Genomic DNA, 20,689 nt, shown 5'->3' with positions numbered 1-20,689 from the left:
TTTCATCTCTGTATTTGATTCCCGTCTTTTTTCTTTTCTGAGTTTAAATACTTTCTATAAAGATTTTGTGAATATGTCAGAAACGTGCCATTTAAATATTATAGTCCATCCATATCCATGAGTCATAACCTTCCTTTGCTAGTACTTGTAGAATGGGGTTTTACAAATCCTGCCTCACTGTGGTGACATTTCTCTGGCAGTGGCGTGCATGTACCTGGTTGGTGTGGAAGCTCCTTAAAAAGTCATAATAAACTTTTCAAAATACTGGTTTTTAGAGGTGCTGATGGGTCAAAGAGGTGTCAGCACAAAACCTGAGTGGTTATGCTTTGATGATAAAGGTAAATGCATTTTTTCTTCCATTTTTAAGGTGTCCGTGAAGGTGCCCAGTTTTTAGTGTCTTTGATTTGTTAGGAGATGTTGCACGTGGCTTGCAAATCGAGCTTTGATCTGTGGGATCCACTGGTTTTACGTGTGGTCGCCCTCCAGTCTTCACCAGTTGACCATATTACATTTTTGTCCTGTTTTGAGTGTTTTATCTTTCCTTGCATGTTGAGCCTGTCATTAATATTTAGGTTTAATATTTAGGTCATTTGCTTTGGCTCCAGATATTCCTGGATAAAGTCTTCACAGAGCAAAACACGTGAGGTAGGGAGAGCATTTTTAATAGCCTTTTTTCCTCTGGAGTCTTAAATCTCCTTGTGTTTTCTTTTCATTGCCTTAACCTATGGCCTAGTGTTTGGGGGTTCTGAACTGTAGGTGGGTCACAAGAGAGTATGGCTGCTCTGAGCCGCAGGACCCTATTGCTGTGACGTGTATTCATTGCGGAGACCTCCCCGATGACTAGGACGTAGTTTTTTAAGTTGCTCTGTAGAAATCCCTAGGAATCACCATGGGTATTATTGATAAGTTTTGCTGATATTTTTATTGTTCATGACATATCTTCTCAACTTTAATATCGATCTAAATTTAGAAACCAATCAGTTCCCTCAATTATCACACGCTGTTGATTTCTTAGTGTTTCAGTCACTAACTTGGAATGTTGATAGGAAATTGGTTGCTTCTCAATTAACTTTTCAAGCATTAAATGGTAAAGTATAAAAAATATTCCCAGTTTTGCAGAGATAAATATTAAAATGTCAAAATTAATAATCAGAAGAGTTTATGCTTATCCATCAGTTCTTACTCTCATTAAAGTGTTTGAATTAGTGGAAAGCAACATTCTCGTAAAGTATTTTGTGAGCGGAGTACTCAATAAATGACTCTATTAAACCTGAGTAGGAAAGTTATAGTTAATAGTTACTCTTTATCCTAATTTTCATCAGTGACATCTAGTGAAATGTGTAGAGAGAGGATGATGTAGCATTGAAGTGGGATCAAAGATACGTGTAAGTAATTCTTTGCAAGTGGTGTCTTTACCTTGTCTCAGTTTCTAAACCTCAAGACTCTTAACTGCCTGCAATTTTGTCAGAACATTTATGGGTGGGATAATGTTAAAGAACGAATTTTAATATGCTACTTGATAGTTACCATAACTAAGAAACAAGCTAGATTTTACTCCAGAGAGTATTTGCATGACTTGAAAACCCTACATCACCCAGACGCCTTTTTCTCGACCATCTTCTTGTGAGCTGTCTTGACTTTACACCTTAAGCAACACTTTTTCTTCAAAGAGAATGAACTAAATGTCTGTATACATTGAATGCTGACAAAATTATTAACCAAAGGAATTGCTTATAAAGTCTGCTGATCTGTTTTATATCCAGAGTTAAATATTTACTTAAGGACAGCTTTTAGCTCATAAACTGCTAATGTGCTAATGTTTGTTCTACTTATGTTAGGTTGGGTTTTTGTTTTTGTTTTTTTCTGAGTATTTGGCCTTTATATTTTCTGCTTGAGTATGTGCTTTATTAAGTTTAAGTTTAACCTAGTCCATAGTCTACTAGCCTGAAGGAGGTAACACTTTAGAAAGAGGCTGAACCAGAGAGATGGAGATAGTGCATCCCCTTTGATGACTAAACCACTTGAGGTATCTCCTGGATTTACTGAGAGACATGTTAGCCATGTCAGTAAGAACAGATGCTAACAGAGAAGTCAGGTGTTCTCTTATTTTGTGTATTTCAGCGAACGTGTTGATTGGTATTTGCACATCATCTTAATTTTGCATTTTAATTTAAGTCCTTTTGGTTCCACACAGCCATGGCTTCTTTTCATTGCAGCAGCTTCTACGTGTCCTGATTACAGGGAAGGTCTCCGCTAAGGAAACAGTCTGGATGAATTTGTTAGGAGTGTTGTTTTATCTTAAAGATGCTGCGGTAACGAAAGATTATGAAGTAAAACAAGCTGGTCGTTACCCACTGGTGGGGTGGGTGGGGAGGGGAGAAGAAAGAGGCCCGGGCGAGGCATACTATAAAGCCAGTAACTTGGTGAAATTTAGTCCTTGTCTCTTATGGATTAGTCAGCCGTACTTTTTGAAGAGAATGAAATTTTTGGTTATCAGCCACTTTCTTTGAGTTTAAATTTATCTTCAGCTTTCCGCTTGGGTTCTGTGCAATTCATAGCTGTTCCCTAAATCATTTCATATTACCTTTTATATTTGGTTGCGGCTTATCACAGCATGTCTCTTTGTCCCTAAACATAATCTCTGAAATTTAAGATCCCCTCCCTCTGATTTTTACATAACTGAAACTTCCAGTCACTTTTTTTTTAAAAAGTCTTTTGAAAGTCCTGTAATCCTAAAACAATTCAAAGACTTGTTACAAGTGTCAGAGTCTTCACACTGTACTCACTACTAAAAAGCACCGTCTTACCGCATGGTGTTGAAGATGAGAAGATAGGTGGCAGCCAGTGTAGCTTCTGGATATGAAATGTGAAGGACTATTGAGATAAACATTTTTTTTAAGTGGAATATACGTAGATACATGTATTTAGCAGTTTGATGAACCTGTGTTTGTTTTTAATAACCTTTTATTTATTTCCTTCTTTGATTAGCATTGCCTTCTGTGCTAAGAAATGCGGACTCCTGTGAGATGCTGGAGGCTTGAATCATCTTGAAAGCTTTGCAATCTTGTCTAGTTACCACTGCAGAGGCAGTAAGGAATTTACCAGAAAAAGAGATTTGATACAAATGATTTATGAAATTTCGACATTTCCTGAGGTCATATCACTGGGCACCAGTTACCCTGAATGCTCTGAATGAATTGCATATCTGGAAGCTTTTTTTTTTTTTTTTTTTTAAGGTAACAATGATTTCTTCAAAGATATCAATTGTTTGCCTTAAAAATTTTATAAATTGCATTTCTGCACACATCTGCCCCCAGTGCTTACCATTGGGTTTATTATTCATAATCTGCAATTCAATAAAGGCTTTGTGCTTTGATTTATCTTCATAACCTCTGGTATGAGCCTTTATGTAAGACTGGAATAGCTACTTTAAAAAGAAATTATCTTGTAATTCTAAGGACGGCCCAATTTAGACTGGTAAGAGGTTTTCGTCTATCTGTACAGATAGCATTTCTGTGGGTTTTCATTTTTTTAAATGCCAGCAGTGGAGAGGAAGATGCTTGAAGATGCTTTTTTTTTCTTCTTTTGCCCATGTCCTAGCCAAAGATAGCCTTTTGGCCTCCCCATAGCCATTGCAAGACTGTGGGGACGGACTCCCTCAAATCTGGATATTTGCAAGTACCAACCCAGTTTTACTCTTTGCTTTAATGTAAGGGGTTGTGCTTGCTGTACTAAGAAATTGAGATACCATTTGTTCAGTGGAGCAGATTACACAGACTCTTAACAATAGAGTAATGAAAATGTTAGGTTCTCCAAGGAACAGAGAGAAGCAGGGTTAATAATCAAGTGCAACTAAAGCATGTGTTCAGAATTATGCTCACCCAGGGAGAGAACTGGCAGTCCTATGGCATGGACCAGTGGTGCTTGCCTGGAACGCAACTGAGTGGTGGTGGGGAAAATCCTGAGTAGTTTGCTTCAGGATAACTACAAAGCTTGGTTCTGGGTGAAGAGTAGCTCAGCAGTCTGTAGGCAACTGGCTGGTAAATCCAGACTGCCCACTCCAGTTACTGGAAATGTTCTCTTTTAAAAAGCAATAAAGTATAATCCTGTTAAATAGCATCCCAGAAATTTCTCAAAGTAAATTAGAAAATAAATTGAATATACAGGATGATTTTGTCCATACACCCAGACACAGTGAATTTACTTAATTTCTCAACAAATACGTGAATGTATGTTCCATTGTGAAGAAACGTAATTTGTAAATAGCTACATAAAAGGAGTTAGTTACCCTTCACCCTCTTAATCCCTTAATGTTAGAGCCAGCTCCTTTAATATTTTGGAATGTATACTTTAAGATTTAAAAAGAAATGCATTTTCACACATAACACATATCTGCACAAATTTAATTTCAGAGGGGTCATTTCCCCTTTTACATAAGTGGTATCATTCTATAGTATTCTGCAAATCCCCTACCATATAGAGAGATCTTTCCATGTCAGTGCACATCCAGATCTACTCCGTTCCTTTTTGTATGCTGACGTTAGCTTGCAAGTAGCTTTGGTAAATTCACATGTCAGATACCCCGAGGCTCTTATAAGCTAATCAGCGCTTATGAAATGTCCAGTACTTTTCAGCTCGACTTGAATAGGGGTTTTATAAAGTGTTGCTGTTTGATGGCTTTTTTCTTCTGAACTTTTACTGAGAAGAAAAAAAAAAAAAGATTCCCCCAGTTTTTATCTTTTAGGTGAATTTTCATGAGTTGCTTTTGGATATTTTTACTAGGATTTAAATGTTATAAATGCAACATGGTCATCTGAAACTACACCCTGCTCCTTTTTTTCTGTACTTCCACGTAAAAAATTGCCCTTGGCAAAACTGATAAAAAACATAAGTTTTATTGATCATTTCCCCCCCACCTGTCCCCTAACTTAATCTTTTAAGACCATTCAGTGACTGTAGCAGCAACAACCGCAAAATTCTCTCCAGAAATAAGTTATCTGTCTTAGAGTAGAATGAATCATACAGTGAGCCAAGAGAGGGAACTCTGGCAAGAAAAGGGATCCAGCTATTTGGGTCAAGAGTAGGCAGAAAACTGCCTTGGGTTTTATTGGGAAAATCTGCTGGAAAAATTTGTTGGAGAAAGGATGAACAGTAGCTGTCGGAAATTCCAGATGGTGATCTCCCTACTCTTTAGAAGCTTTCATTTTCTAAGGAGATACTTTGCTTGAAATCACTTTCTTAGGCTGCCATTGTAGAATTTTTGCTGTAATTTGTGTTCATTAGCATTCAGTAAAGTCTGGGATGCGATGTTCTGTATTTACCGGGTTAGCTTAGGAACGCAACAACTTTGACTTTTAAATTGGGACCATTTTTCACTTTATAAGAAAAATGCTTTATACTTCTTGCTTGTCTAAGAAAACCATTTAAAAACGCCGATGAGGCTTCCCTGGTGGCGCAGTGGTTGAGAATCCGCCTGCCAATGCAGGGGACACGGGTTCGAGCCCTGGTCTGGGAAGATCCCACATGCCGCGGAGCAACTGGGCCCGCGAGCCACAATTACTGAGCCTGCGCGTCTGGAGCCTGTGCTCCGCAACAAGAGAGGCCGCGATAGTGAGAGGCCCGCGCACCGCGATGAAGAGTGGCCCCCGCTTGCCGCAACTAGAGAAAGCCCGCGCACAGAAACGAAAGACCCAACACAGACAAAAAATAATTAATTAATTAATTATTTTTAAAAAACGCCGATGAAATAAAAATTCATATTTTATGGCAAGACAATTTAAAAATAAAAATTTTCTCTGCCTGTTTGGGCCTCCTCCCTCCCCTCTGGTGTGCATTGTGTATCTGCATGATGCATTAATGAGACCTCCCCAAGGGCAGAAATACCTGCTCAACCATAAAGATCAATTTTTCTCCTTCTGGTACCAGCCATGTAACTCCTTAGAAGATAACATTCCTTTCTCTATCCTGTAAGGGGTCGTAATAACCTTGTACACGCAGACATCTTTGGTGAACTTTCTGTACAATGCCAATATATCATTTCCCTTAAAGATAGCAATTGGTGCAGAACAGACTGGTCAGATGACCTGGGGATATACTGGGCTGCACCTAATAGAAGTTCTTAAATACTTACTTATGACCTTATTAATGTTACTAGCTATGTTACTTGTATTCTGCCTATTTTACAAGATTACTGTTTCTTGCATTGGCAATGTGTGACTAGCCTCAGATAAAATTAATGATGATTAGGCAACTTGAAACAATTGATCAAATATGTAAGATAATGATTGTAAGAGTGTAACTCTAAATGTGGGAGGAGGGAACTTTCCTGGACCATAACAGACTAGTAAGACAGGTGGTCCAGAGGCTTTTGGCTACTGTTAAGAAGGCCTAGTCCAGCAATAGCAAATTGAGTGGCCTATCAACGAAATCCTTGCCTGACCGGGGAACGAACATTCTTGGCATCATGGGACAAATTGGTCACGAAACGCCTCCCAAAACTTGGTCAAAATTAAGACCAAAAGGCAAGGGATTGTACAATGAAGAATGTTGCCCACCATCCAGTCCTTAGCCACCGCAGCTGCTGACCCCCAGTACACCCTGAAAGGAGTTCAACGTGAAGATCAGGTGAGGCACTTTGTGCTCTGAGAAGACTGAGAGACTGGCCCTCAGAGAGTTAGATATTTTCAGGAGAAAGTTTTACGAACCCAGTTTCTTGCATCTTCCCATACTTAGAAAACCATTAGCTAAGATGTTTGTTCCTTGTGGCTAGCAGCGACCGTCTACCAAGATGTGTGCTTGGTTGCACATACGCCCTTTGCCAAAATCACATCTCTACTGGACTCTGCCACTTACCTCTTCAGAACAGTTCTCAGAGCTCTCTGAGAGCCTGTCTCCTGGGTTATAATCCTGTTTGGCCCGAGTAAAATTTACCATTTCTTTCTTAGATTGACTATTAAATTTTTTCGTCAATAACCCAAATTAGTATGTGAAATAATCTATTTTGGGAAATAGCATAAATTTGTGTTATATGTGTGTTTCTAAAGCGAGTAACTAACTCCAACTTGAAAACACAGGATTAAAACGTTGAAGAGAAACCCATCAGAGATAAAAATGTCAGTGTTTAATGCCAACATGAAAATGAAGGGAAAGGAGAGGGTTAAAAGTATCAAGTGGCCTAATCAAATGGTGTGTCAATCAATATTCAAAAGAGCTATTGCTCAATGTGGGTTGCAAACCACTTTTGTACTTAAATCACTCAGCAGGTATCTTTAGGAATGTGGTTTTGTGCAAGCACTCAAAATAGTTGAAAGGTGATTACATCATGCATCTTTGTTTTTTAAAATCCAATTCAGGAAAACAGTGCTTTCACGTAAGTAGGCAAGACATCTCCACAGGAAGACCCAAGTGAAGGGGAAAAGGCGACACAGAACAGCCTATGGAGATAGGGGTGCGTAAGGCAGCCAGGCTGGCATGAGGGGGCCCTGCCAAGGAAGTGAAAAGCAGGTGGATAGGGACAGAACAGGAGTTGTGTTATAGTTTAAAACCAATAGTTCTAAAAGTTTGTCTCCCATTCCCTCCCTCTGCTTTCTCCCTCCCCACTTTTTTGGGGGGTGGAGTGTTTACCTCCTTGTCTCTAAATAATATACCTCTAATACACTTCTTGATTTTTTGTTCTTGAAATAGTGTGTTGACTTCCCACCACCCCCAAACTTCTGTGCCCCAACCTCCCAACACAGTTATATTGAATTTTGCTTAGCAGAATATACAGTGGTTGCATTATCGTGACTGTGTAGATGCTGTTCTTATCCATTGAGCTGGATGATAATATGACTCCCTTTTCTGCACAAGTTTTTTTGTTTTTCCTGGAGTTTTTTGTTTTTAGTTTTCCACATTAATTCACCTTAAACTCTGCCAATTTTCTAAGCCTCTCTAAATGCTCAGGTGCATCAGAGGCATCTCTCCTGGAGTTTCTGGCCTGCTGTGCCTGTGCACACGTCACCCTGGTCTGTCCAACCTCCACCTGGACATTCCTATCACGTATCCTGTGTTGCAGGTCCTGTTCTCTGTATCCCCTGTTTCCCTCTTTTTGATAAACTCTCTCCTTTCCTTAGCACACATTCCAGTACCCTGGAAAAGGGTGCACAGACAGTAAACACCTGAAAATGTCTTTGTTCTTCATTTATGCTCAACTGATAGTTTGGCTGGGTATGGAATTCTAGGTTGGAAAACATATTTCCTCCAGGATTTGAAAGCATTCCTTCATCACTCCCACTGTTGTTGTGAGAAAAGCTAGTTGTAACCTTTTGTTTGTTTGTTTTCTTTTTTTTTCTCTTGAAACGTTTAAGAACTTCTCTTTGGTTCCCAGTGGTCTGAAATTTCACTACTATGGAAATTTGGTGGTTCTATTTCTGTCACTTGTACTGGGGCATTAGTTAGTACAGGCCCTTCTGATCTGACACCGCATGACCTTTAGTACTGGGAAATCTTGAATTCTTATCTTCCTTTCCTCTGTTTTCTCAGGAACTCCACAATTATTCTGATATTGTGTCTCCTGGACCGATCTCTCGTTTTCTTATCTCTTCTTCCCTATTTTCCATCTCTGACTTTTTATTCAACCTTATCTTCCAAAGCTTCTGTTGGCTTTTCATTTCTGCTATCATGTTTTCATTTGAGGATTCTTTTTTTTTTCTCAGATGTTCCTTGTCAAAAAATAGTACCCTATTCGTTTTCATGGTTACAATGTATTTTTTGAATCTCTGAAGATATTAATGATACAGTTGCTGTCTGCCTGTATAGTCTCTGTGAACTTTTTTCCCCCTCTTGCTGTCTTGGACTCTGTTTTCTTGGGTTAGAGGCTTTCCTCGGATTCCTGATGTCTTCTGGTTGCCTGCACATGTGTAAGAACGGGGCATAACAAGCTCGTGGGAAGCTCTGGACTCAGTGTGGCAGCCAGCTGTGTGCTTCTCTCAGGGTGATCAGGCTTGATGGGGGTGAGGAGAGGATCTTCAGGGGTTCCCCAGAGAATCCCTCCAGCCTGGGGGTAATGGTCTGGCTGCCAACACCCTGGGACTAGCTGAGTGGAGAAGAGGGCTGGCTTGGGGCGGGGTATGTCTCAGCTTCCTGTATAAATTTGCCCTTTAAATTTCTCTTTTCCCACAGCTGGGCTTGGTGTGGTCCAATCCAGAGACTATTTTAGCTTTTCTAGAGAAAAACCCTGCAGATTTCTGCTTGCCTGGGGAGGGGTACTCAGCTGGGTGGTGGTAGTCAGGGGTGGGGGAGAGACTGGCCCTCTTAATTGCTTCTTAGGTTTTCAACCTACCTTCTTTACTTGAGCTCTACCTTGCTTCCTGAGGTACCCAGCACTTCCACTTTCTGAGACTTTGGAGCTTACCCCAGTATAACTGGGATTGAGTCTTACTTCCCAACTGCCAGTGGATGATTCAGTTTCTTGTGTCTGCCAAGTCAGTACCACTGGTCCATCTGCTTTCTACCTTCCAAATTTGTACTCTTTACTTATCCTCTCATTCTCTTCATTTTTATGGGCCTTAAAAAATCCTTTCATTGTTGTTTTAGTAGGTGTAAGGAGGCAGCAGGAGTAGATAGCGGGTTTAGTCCACCATCTTTTCTGACCATTGTTCCCCCCCAATTTTATTGAGATACAACTGACCTACAGCACTGTATAAGTTTAAGGTGTACAGCCTAATGATTTAATCTGGTGAGTTTTCTAACGTAAAATTGGGTTGCCAAGGAGAAGGGTGTAGAAAGAATATATCCCAAGCCTTGAGAGTCAATTCTCTCAGGGAGTGGCATGAAGGAGAGGATAGATTTTCAATCCTTCATATCTTTGGATTGTTTCATTTTTCTACTGTGAAGTACATATCCCCTTTCTAATTAAAAATCGATAGCTGCATGGCCCATCCACAGGTACTCAAAGAACACCTGTCCATGACAAGTGCTACTCGGGGGAGTGAGGGGGCAAGAAGAAAGCTCCTTCTTCCTTAGCGGTAAGTGACAAGGACCATCTGGCTGGGAAGGCTAACGCGGCTCCACGTGGTGATGAGTGAAGAAGTTGTACCAGGACCGCAATGACAAGCACCAACTTGGCATGCTGTCCTGCTTGGCCTGATAAAGAGAAGGGTTGAGTTTGCTGAGATAAGCAAATCATAGCTTCCATTGTAGTGATTTATTTTAGGTTTTTGAATCTTCTCCCTACCCAAGAGAATCAAGGCCCCTGAACTGTTGCCTACCACAGAAATTCATTCAGGCAACAAATGCTGATGGTTTTCTGGCGGCAGATGCTGGCCCTCCACGGGGGACTCTGTCCCTGGGGCAGTTAATGAGGGACTCTTCAGACAAACGTGCTCTGGAGGTTTTCAACACAGTGGATAATTAAAATCACAAACATACTCGATGTGGACATTTGGAGACCCCTCACCTGGAGAGAGACATTCAGCTTTTAACTGCAGCCCTTCAGTGTGGATTTGATTTCCTATGCAGACTTGTCCACTCCAAAATTACTAAAATATCTTCTTTTATAAGGTTTGTTTTCATACACAAAGATCTGATTCTATTGGTTGACTGTTGTTGTTACTGCTGTTTTAGTATGGTGTGAGGTGCTTTCTAATAGTTTTGCCTCAGTGGTAGCTAATTCAACATTATGGATTGAAGGAGCTATTCCTTCCCTTTCTGATTTCAAGTGCCATCCTCGTCATGAACTAAACTCACTATGGGCTTTTTAATAATGCATATTCGCAGACCTACCCCAGGATCAGAATCTCTGGGAATAGGATCCAACCATATTTGGAGACCAGTGCCTTAGAGCCTTGCTACACAGGCTGGCCTGAGGACCAACAGCATTGGCGTCACCTGGGAGCTGGGTAGAAGGTAAAACTCCTGGTGGCCATGCCAGACCTGCTGCATCAGGTACTCGAAGTGGGGCCCATCAGGGTGTGTTTTCACCAGGCCTCTGGGCGATTCTCATGCTGGCTATAGTTTGAGAATCACTGACTGAGGACTGAGTATGCAAGGAGGTGACTGCCACTGAGGTGACCACAGCACTGATGGGGTGATGGAGCTATTCTGGCAGTTCATGGCGAGTACTTTTGCAAGCATCATGTTTAACTCACTTTCTCTGGCTCTGCTTTCCTGTTCGCTGTCAAGAGAGTTGGTCACAGAGCTGCATAAAGATGACACACACAACAGGGTGGGAAATCATAGCGTTGCTCCCCGCCCCCCACACATCACGAAGGGCATAAGGCTTCTAGCGCTCTGCATGGAGAGGCCAATGGAGGGAGATAGCTGAGAGCAAGCCCCAACTGGGCCATCCCATGCCCAGGGCTCCACCTCACTCTCCAGGGCTGACCTCACGCAGCAGAACACACTGCTGCGGGGCTGAGACACTCACTGTTCTTGAGGCCTTGGGGCAAACAGGTGGGTTCCCTGACTTCCTGGGTGGTTGAGGGGGAAGGGCTGCAGGAGGTAGGCAGGCACAGCTCCCAAGTCAGCTCTGCTGAGCATTAGGTGTGCCCACCATCTTGCGCACTGCAGGGCTTCCCATTTCCTGCGGAGGGAAGTCCCAGCAGCTGGGAAGACCTTCCCCTGTGAGCCCTCGGGAAGCAGCAGTGACCGCACCAGGGCTCCAGCCTAGAGGGCCAAGGGCCACTGTCTGGACACCCAGAGGCTGTGGGAGCCCAAGGAGGTGCCTGACCAGTCTCCAGGGAACCAGGGAGGGCTTGCTGCTGAGGACAGACGTTTCAGCTGGGATCTTCCCACCTGCCATCTGGAATGGAAATCAGATGTTCACCTTCCAGCGTCCCATCATCTGATTCCTCATAATAGTTCCAAAGTAGGTGGCCTCCGGGCTGGGTTCTAGGCCCACTGCAGGGTCAAGGCTGTGACACATCCAGGGTCTCTTCCCCCTGGAGTAAGCTCTGGTACCTGGCTCCAGGATTCCACCACAGGGTCCCAAGTAGACCAGAGTTCATCAGCCTGCTTCTCATAGGATCACCTGGGGGCTCGTTAAACTGAAGATTCCCAGGAATCTTTCCTGTGGGGCTCTGGCCTCTGAGGTTGGACCAGAGAAATGGGTATAACAGATGCTCACGTGATTCCTCTCAGCAAAGTGGGAGCCTCGGGATTCCACGGTGGGCATAAGGGTGCTTTGGACAAGTGGGAAGGGAGAATCTCATGCAGGACTATGAGTTAAACGCCTCCTGGTCTTGATTACCCCTTCAGTCAGCCTCCTTTGTCCCTCCCAGTGGTGACTCAGAGGAGGGCTTTCTTGTTCTCCCAGCCTGGGTTCCTCGGAAACAGGACAAGATTTTTTTGCTGCCAGCTCTGGGGCCTCAGCCGGGTTGTAGGCAGCGGTGAGTGGGGTCACGACGAGGTTACGGCACCTACTTTCTGAGGACAAGTACTTTCTGAAGCGGTCTTGGTCTTCCTGGTGCCAGAGAAGAAGGTCAATAAAGGGCTGACTCTCGCGGGTGCTGCGGCAGCTCCCGCCTCGGACCCCTAGGGAGTTTAAGGCCTGAGTGAGACAGTAGGTTTCGACTAGTTTCCCTCATCGTGGCAGGAGGGCACTAGACCACAGTCCATGGGTCCTTCTAGAAACGGCGTTACTGGTGGGGGTGGGATGGGAATCTGGGGCAGAAACAGCTGAAAGAATTTGCTAGAAAGTGTTTTCCTCTGGGGGTGGGGCCGCACCTGGCGCGTCCAAACACGTGCGTGGCTTTGAGGAAGAGAATGTGTTTTGAAAAGGTTTTGTTTCCTGCTCACGTTCCGAGGGTGCCTGGCCGCTCGCTCCCACACCCGCGTGGAAAGGGGGGCGGCGGCTGTGGGATGCTTGTGCGTTTTCAGCGTTTCTGGTGAAAACCGAGCAGGGTGGCGGCACGCGGCGCCCGAATGGGGGTCGGGGCGTCGGGGCCTCCCTCCCTCCCGGCCGCGGGGCCCGGGGCCCGGAGCTCCGGGCTGGGTCGGGCGGCCAGCGGGGGGCGCCTGCGGCCGCTCCGCCGCCCCCGCCCGCACAGCCCGATCCCGCCCGCGGCGGCGCGCCCACTCGGGCGGCGGCGGCGGCGGTGACGGCGGCGGCGACGGCCGGAGCAGGAGCGGGGCGGCGGCGGCGGCGGCGGCGGCGGCGGCAGCAGGTGAGCGCGGTCCGGACGGCCCTGGCGGGGAAAGGCGCGGCGGGCGGGCCGGGCCGAGGGGGCGCGCGCCGCGGCTCGGGGCCTGGGGACGCGCCCGCCGGCCGGGTCCTTGGACCCCCGCGTGGCAGGGCGGCGGCGTGGGGGGCGTCTGCGGCTTCCTCGTTGCTCGCCCGCCGGGCAGCACCCGGGCGGAGGGGTGGGTGTGGGCGGGGGCGGCTGCAGCCGGGCCCCTCGCTCGGCCTGCCTTCCTGGGCCTCGGGAGCCGGGGAGAGGCGCGGGGCCGGCCGTCTCCCCCCTTCCCCCGCCCCGCGGGGCCGCCCCCGCCCCGTTCCCCGGTCTTGCTCTTTCTCTGGCCCAAGCTTGGGGTGGGTCTTCTCAGATGCCCCCTCGCTCAGGCACTGCGGGGAGACGTGTCCCACATAGGACCTCAGCGCAGGAACTGGGGCCCAACCCCACTTTCCAGATGACAAGACTGAGACCTTACTGAGGGACATGGCTCTGCGTCCCCCCTGGGTCTGGCACGCTCCGACCACTCTGTTGGAACGCCCATTGGCTTATGATGGTAAAAAGAGGGGCTGGTTTTGTCAGGTTTCTCAGACTCAGGCAAGGCAGGGGCCCCAGGAGGGTCAACATGGCCTGTTTAAAGTAAAAAATAACTCAAAGGGAGAAGGCTCAGGTGAGGGCAAGACAACGGCTTGGGGTTGGAAGCAATCCAGTCACAGCCACAGTGAGCAGGACACCTCACCAGTTAAAGGGGGCGGTGTGTGGATGGGAGAGCCGGTGAGGCATTTGCTCTGGCTTGCGTCCCCACTGGGACACTCCCGAAACCTACCCTTTTACGCGAACGGCATGGTAACCATCCCTGGTTGGGGGTGAGATGATGGAGCCTTTCTCAGTGTGGGCTGGAGTTGTTCTCTCTCCTGGTGTATATCTTGGGTCCCCTTCCTCAAAGGCAAAGAATTCATGTTCTTTCTGAGTCCCAGAGCCAGAGCTGGAAAATGAGAGTTTGGGCCCTTTCACTAGAAGTAGAGCCTTTAAGGTGAGGACCACAGGTGCCCTTGGTGGTTAGGCTGTGCTTGGAATGGCCAGATCTGGACTGGCCTTAGGTTCAGGGCCCTCATTGCTTGCTGAAGCCTTCTCAGACCTGGTCCAGGATGATGGTCAACGGAAGCATGAATGAATGAATGAACGAATGAATGACCAGCAGGACTGCAATGGTCTCAGGGCGTGAGGCTGAGGGGACTTGGCAGGCTGGGGCTTTGGGCTCAGAGATGAGGGCCTCTGGCATTCAATCAATCACCGCTTTCACACGTGGGCAGGTGCCCTCCTAGGAGAGGTGAGCGTGTCCCGCTGTGGACCTGGAGCTATGGGGGCAGACCCCCAGTGTAGTGAGGAAGCCCCCCAGGAGTGGCCAGCTGGGTCTGGGGCGTGGAGTTGGGTCCACAGGGTGACTTGGAGCTGCCTCCCCCAGTGCTGAATGTTTGGGATCCTCAGAGGCTGGGTCTCCTTCCTCAGCCCTTGATGCCCTTGGGCTTTTGAGAGCGGTTTCTCTTGGGCCTTTTATGGAGGAAGGCAGGAAGAGGTGGGAGAGTTCCAGTTTCTGAGGCCCGATGGCTTACAAAGCCATGGCATGTCCCTTGTACCGTTTGATCCTGTGAGTTAGGGCCAGAATGATGAACACCATTTATGGGTGGGAAAGCTGAAGTCCTTGAAGGTCTTGTAGCAAGTTAGGCCTGGAGAGGGGGCTAGGGCCTGGCCTTCTGGTCTTCCCATCCTGTTCTGGCCTGGTTCTGGTGTAGTCTGACTAAGTACCCATTGGGAGTCTGATCCCACCCCAGCAGGCAGTCTTAAGTGAGCCCATTAAATCCCCCTCAAGGGTAAAACACATTGCCTGCCCACCTACCTGCCCACCTCTCTCTTCCTCCTGTTCCTACTCCTTACCAGGAGATGCTCTGGACTTTGCTGCTGACTTCACCTCTTGGATTCCCTTCCTCTGCAGCTGGGCTCAAAGGGACTGCTAATGGAGGGATAATGGCTTATGTTGCCTCCGTGGCTAACTCCAGCAAGGGAGCCTCGACTGGCCTGCCCTGGTAGGAGGCAGAAAAGCGAGTTAGGCGTGGTCCCTGCACCCTGCCAATAGGGGTGACAGAGTGGTTGCACCTTGACCCCAAACACCTCTGTAGAGAGAGGCTCACAGAGCAGGCAGGCCAGTCTGTGCACTAGAAGGATGGACGGAGGGGTCTTCATTGTGATATCTTTGGGGGAGTTTGTCGATCGGTCATTTTCTTATTTCTTCATGCTTTCTGTATTTTCAAAATTGTCTACAATGAAGAAGAAAAGCAAAACTATTCCATTTTTGTTTGTTCTGGAAAATTTTCAAGAGCTGTTCTGCTTCTGAAACTTGGAATTGGGTTTGCAGGTGAGGTCGGTAAACTTCCGAATTTAATAGGGCATCCAAAGGGAAGGTCCCAGGACTTTGAGGTATTTCAGCACAAATTAGTCTCCAGAATGGCCTGGAACTCAGGCAGAAGTTGCAAACTTCTTGTTGACAGTGTTGCCTCTCCCACTGCGAGTCTGCTGGTATTTGTGGCTCACTGCCAGCTGTTGGAGAGCTATCTGATGGGGCCTAGCTGGTGGGTGGGCAAGAGCTCGAGGTGATGGAGGCAAGGTTGGTGGCAGCTTCCAGGCCCTGAGCCACACCCATCTGGGAACCAAAGAGAGTGGTTTTCTAAGCTGATGCTGCCCGGCCTAGGTTGGAATTGGGGGTAGGGACTTCGGCCAGAGAAGAGTGGACAAGTCCACATCCATGTGGGTCCTCCCTGAGGAAGCTGAGTTTGCGGGATCAGCCCACAGCCTCCTGGTCTTCTTTGCATGTAACACAGGCTGCGTGACGCCCTGGAGTCCTGAGTCCTTGCTGCGAGAGCTCCACTCCCATCTCCAGCCCTTGCTCTTGCTATTCCTTCTTCCTATAAACCCTTCTCTCCAGTGCAACTCTGTCATGTGTCTTAGGATGTGCTCAGCCCCCTCTTGGACAACTGACCTCAGGGGTCCCCTTCAGTCTGGTTGTCTGTGGGTCAGGGACATGGCCTGAGGGCCCTTTTGACTTCAGGCTCTGTCCCTGGGGTATTTGCCTTGCTCTGATTTTGGGACATGGGCATTTGTACCTGGACTGTCACTTTGAGAGGGGGAAAAAGCAAGGTAGGAGCTGTGGTCCCCTCCAGCTCTCCACCGCCCAGCTTGTATAGAGGGAGCTAAATGGGGCCCCACAGGGTGGGGTGGTGGGCCTTGGGCCAGGGCCATTGCCAAGTGTGGGGAGCTGGCAGCAGGAGGTCCAGCCAGTGTGTGCACAGGAGGCCACCCCTTCAGTTAATGACCACCTGCTGAGTGAGGTGGCTATGAGCAGCCATCCACCTGTTTGCGGAGGGAGCCGCTGTTTTCAGTTATTAACAACAAAGGCTATTATTTGCAAGCTTTTATGCCTGGAGGACAAGAACACAGGCTCTGGAGGGAAACTCTTGGGCTTGAGTCCAAGCTCAACATTTCCTAGCTGTGTGACTTTGGGCAGGTACTTCAACCTCTCTGAGCTTCAGTTTCTCATCTATAAAATGGAGACAGAATAAGACTACTTATCTCAAAAACCAGGAACAGTTCCAGATTAAAAGAGACCAAAGTGACGTGACAACCAAATGCAGTATGTGAACCTGGGCTGAAAAAAATTACATAAAGGACATTATTAGGACAGCTGATGAAACTGGATATGGACTATAGATTAAAGTAGTGTATCAGTGTTAAATGACCTGATAACTATATTGGTCCTTGTTCTTAAGAAACATGGAGTGAAGTATTTAGGGGTAGAGGCTCACCGTATAAGCAAACCACTCTCAAATATTAAAGAGAAACATATGTATAGACAGATAATAAAGAAAGTGAGACAAAATGGTGCAAATAGGCAAATATGAATTAAAGTATAGGAGAGTTCTTTGTAGCTTTCATCTAACTTTTCTGAAAGTTTGAAACTGTTTCAAAATACAGTTTAAAAAAATGCCTATCTAATAGTATGAATGAAATGACATTAACTGATGTTACTTAGAACAGTGCCTCACACTCCCTGAACATTAGCTGTTATTGTTAGTGTTGCTTTTTGTTATCATTAATATGGACAAAGTATACATCTTTGTCTTACTTCATTGTCACAATACCCTGTGTTATTTTTCCACTTTACAGATGACAGTTGAAGCCCAAAGAGGTTAAGTGGTTTGCTCAGGGCCACACAGCAGTGAGTCCAGAGCACTGATAGGAGAACTGCTTAAAATTTATTTTGGATTAATTGCCAGCATCTGCAACCATGAGATTTTATGTAAAAAAAAACCCCAGATTTCTTTTTTTTTCAGTTATATATATGTAATTATATATATATAAATTTTAAAAAAATACATATTTTTCAGATTCTTTTCATTATAGGTGATTACAAAATATTGAATATAGTTCCTTGTGCTATGCAATAAATCCTTGTTGTTTATTTTATATACAGTAGTGTGTATCTGTTAATCGCATACTCCTAGTTTATCCACCCCCCCACCCTTTCCTCTTTGGGAACCATGAGTTTGTTTTCTATGTCTGTGAGTCTGTTTCTGTAAAAACCCAGATTTCTGATTTCCTTTGATAACTCAGAAGGCTTGCAACACTGGCCACATTCCTTTGTGGCAGCTACTGGCTGAAGCTCGGCAGCAGCTTCTCTTTACACAGAGCTTGGGCCTCTAGTTTACCCTAGTCCCCAGCCAGCCAGCCAGCCAGCCAGCCAGCGTCACTGGTTGATGTCCCATCTGATCTCTGGGGGCTCTGAGTTTGCTGTCCTGGGAGAGTGCCATTGTACACCTGATCCCAGGGTGCCAGGCCAAGGCTTGGGTTCTTCCCTTCCCTCCTGATGCCCCGCCTTGGGTTCTCCCCTCCGCCCACCTGCTCCTCCAGCCAGAGGGTGCAGCATTGCACCTCCTTTGCTCAGCCTATACTTGAGCACCTACCAGCTGTGTGGAGAGGGGCTGGGGGGCTGCAGGGGAGGAGGAGGAGGAGCCGGAAGTTTTGTGGCTCCAGCCTGGTGTGTCCTACCATGTTCCTCATCTTCCCTTGGTCCTGCCCGCAGCCCTAAGCAGTGCGCCTGGCTCTCCAGAAAGGGTACAGGGTGGTTTGCTGATAGCCCACGAGGAGGGTGTAGGAGGAACTCTCAGAAGGGCCCCCAGGCTGCAGTCTTCATCTTGGTTTGGTATGTGTAGATGGGCGGTTATTTCTCTTCTCTGAGTCTCTGGTTCTTTCTCTGCAAATCGGGGCTATACCACCTTCCTGGAGGGAGGTCAGAGGACTGGAGGGGCTACCATGTCAGCCTCGAGCAGGTGGCGATCTGGGGGTGTGGTTGTGGGGATTGTTTCAGTCCACGCTTGGCCTCTGACGCCCCTGGTTCCCCACGACGCTGGGTGTAGGGTCACCAGGTGCCCAAGAGGCAGAGGAGTGAGCAAAGGCTGGAAATGAGGGCACCAGTCCACAGGGAGTGGGGGAGGGGAGGCTAGGCAGGTGTCGTGTATGTGGCCTTGTGGGTGTGCCTTATGGTACCCATCTCACAGAGGAGGGAACAGGCTCTGTGAGGAGGTGGGAAGAGCTCACTTGGTGGATTTGGTGTCACATGGGGAAGCTGAGGCCCAGAGAGGCCGTGAGGCCTTGAGAAAGTCCCACAGCCAGGCAACTTCTGCCTCCTGGGCCAAGACTGAGCAGCATTCCTGGGGAGGAGGAGAAGGTCAGCTCATTTTTTTATTTTCAAATGGCTTGAATTTTGTGTTAATTACCCAAATAATTCACAGTTATTACTAAAAAATCAGAAAACCTAAGCAGTAAAGTGGGGAGAAAAACCAGAATCTGTACCCATTAATGTAACCTATTAGTGTATTGGTGTACGTCTTTCCAGAGGATTTCTTGTTTGTTTTTTTAAACATATGACAAGAAAAAAAAAATGAGCATCAGAACATTTCTTACTGTGTCTGTCCTGCTTGCCCCCAGGCTTTGGGAGTGGAGTTGCTGGAGTTCTCAGACACGTATCAGGCCCGCTCCAGCAGTTGGTGTACTAGGAGCTCTGGTTGATTTTCTCTGTCCCCTATTGCTGGACATTTAGGGTTTTTTCCAGTATTTTTGCAGTTAGCTCACTGCGCTAAGTAGCCCATAAGTAAGTCTTTGTACACACTGGGGATTATTTTCTGTAGGGTTTGTGTCACTGCAGACTGGATGCAGGTTTGCGGTTGGGCCGTGTCTGCAGGCGTGGAGGTCCTGGGCGCCCCACTCCCCCGGTAGACTGCTTTGCGGTCAGAGGATGCGACGGGGAGGGGCTCCCACCGGAGGGCTTTGCCAGGAGAGGGGTTAAGATGCCGCCCAGGCTGGTACTGGAAGCCTTTAAGCTCCTGTGTGGGAGTTGGGTGGAGGTGGAGGCGAAGGAGAAGGCGGCCGCTGCTCCAGGCTGGTACGCGACGGTGGGGCCTGCAGCCCTGCAGCCTCTTGTGCTTCCGCAGAGGGGCCTGGGGGCGTCTCTGCCTGTGCTCGGGGTTCAGGCTGAGAGTGCACCCACCCCTCCCAGTCGGGAGCAGGGCTGCGGCTGATTCTGTGTTACTGGCTCTGAGACTCCCTGGGGGCAGGGTGGGGGGCATTCCTCATCTGTAGGAAGGGACTGAACATGTCGCCTTCACTGAGTGAGACTCAAATGAGACAACAGATGCCAGAGCTCTTACAGTGACAGTGTTTCAACATTACATTATGGAAAAATTAACCACCCACAAAGGAAGACAGAATAGCATGTCCATCCCCATATACCCATCCCCTAGATGCCACGGTTTCCAGCTCTTGGCCAACCTGGAGTCTTCTCTCCTCCCACACACTTCCCTCCTTCAGACCTCATATCACTTCATTGGTAAAAATTGTAGTACAGACATACGTCGTTTTATTGTGCTTTGCAGGTATCGTGTTTTTTTTTTTTTTATAAATTGGAGGCTTTTGGCCACCTTGCCTTGTCAGATGATCTTTAGCATTTTTTAGCAATAAAGTCTTTTAAAATTAAGGTATGTACATTTTTTAGACATAATGGTGTTGCACACTTAATAGACTACAGTATAGTGTAAGCATAACATTTATATGCACTAGGAAACCAAAAAAATTCGTGTGACTCACTTTATTGCAGTATTTGCTTTATTGCAGTGATCTGGAACTGAACCTGCAATACCGAGGAACTATTCCTAAAGGAGAAGGAGTAAAAAAACCAGACAAAACAAAAAAACCCCAGAGTATTATTACCACACCTAAAACTTAGCAATATTCTTTAAGATCATAGCTATCCATGCAGTGTATTGTGTTCAAATTTCCAATTGTTTCATAAATGTCAAAAAAATATATATATTATTTTAGTTTTTTAATATCAGCATCCAAATGAGGTCTATGTAATGAGGTTGGTTGATATATTTCTCAAGTATTCTTTCATCTGTATGATTGATATTAATTCAGTCTCTCTCATGCCATGT

General features: G+C 46.4%; 1 protein-coding gene across 5 annotated transcripts in view; it reads left to right on the top strand.

Annotated features, from left to right (window-relative positions):
- The first annotated feature begins 12,312 nt into the window (after positions 1 to 12,312).
- ADCY7 (adenylate cyclase 7) overlaps positions 12,313 to 20,689 on the top strand; it is a 60,623-nt gene continuing 52,246 nt past the window's right edge. Inside the window, exon 1 of one of the 5 annotated variants that reach the window (XM_068528332.1) lies at positions 12,313 to 12,365. The gene's annotated coding sequence lies outside the window, so the exon portion shown is untranslated. Of the gene's footprint in view, positions 12,366 to 12,519; positions 12,539 to 13,085; positions 13,143 to 20,689 lie in introns of those variants that run through there. The other 4 variants (XM_068528338.1, XM_068528335.1, XM_068528331.1 and 1 more) reach the window with 4 other exon arrangements.

This window comes from Eschrichtius robustus, chromosome 19 (assembly GCF_028021215.1).
Source record: "Eschrichtius robustus isolate mEscRob2 chromosome 19, mEscRob2.pri, whole genome shotgun sequence".
Classification (NCBI taxonomy): domain Eukaryota; kingdom Metazoa; phylum Chordata; class Mammalia; order Artiodactyla; family Eschrichtiidae; genus Eschrichtius; species Eschrichtius robustus.
This window is presented reverse-complemented; position numbering and strand designations above follow the sequence as displayed.